Source organism: Entamoeba invadens, assembly GCF_000330505.1.
Source record: "Entamoeba invadens IP1 unplaced genomic scaffold scaff_1105074725903, whole genome shotgun sequence".
Lineage (NCBI taxonomy): Eukaryota > Evosea > Mastigamoebida > Endamoebidae > Entamoeba > Entamoeba invadens.
The window spans coordinates 65,495-66,334 of record NW_004443518.1 but is presented as its reverse complement, the minus strand read 5'-3'; positions in this window follow the sequence as shown (position 1 = coordinate 66,334).

Here is an 840-nt window from a genome sequence, read left to right as displayed (position 1 = left end):
CAATCACAGTTAGTTTCAAAACGATTAGCAAATTTTCACAACAAATCGATTTATGTTTCACAACAATTATTTTTGTACCTTTAATCAAACCTGTTTCATAAAGAATAATTTTGTATCATATATAATAAATTTGTTGCAATATAAAATGAGTTTGTCTCAAAAGAAATATTTGTGCCATAATTATTAATTATTGTTTCAAAAAAAATATAGAATGTTTGCATAAATGGTTTTTATTGTTTCTAAACAAATAATTACAAATTACTAGTTAAATGAAGTTTTAATAAATATCTTTTAATATATTATAATAAGAACGTAGTAATAATTACAATAATAAACAATAAACATATTAAACGAAAATACGATTATAAATCTTCCATTGCAAACACTTTTCTTGTCACCACCGAAATAAAGTGTGTAATAACTCTGCGTATTTCTGCTGGGGTAATATTTTCGAAACAACTAGAGATGTTTTGTACCATATCCAATATCGATACATTAACCAAATTTCCCACTCAAGTTTTCCAAATTCCAAATATCATTTCAATGGGATTACATTCTGGACTATAAGGTGCATTGAACATTACTTTGCATCCCTTGGATTCCGCATAAATCTCAAGTTGATTCAAATGAATTGAAGCGTTGTCCATTACGAATACGATATTATTACCATCAGCGGTAAATATATCAACAAGAGCCCTAAAATATTGAATAAAAATGTCGCTATTAACAATTGTATTAAACAATTTACAATACTTTGATCCTGTGTCACTAATAGCACATATACATGATAAATTAAAAGTACTGAGTGGTTGTTCTCGAATATGTTTTTTCCCTCGTTCT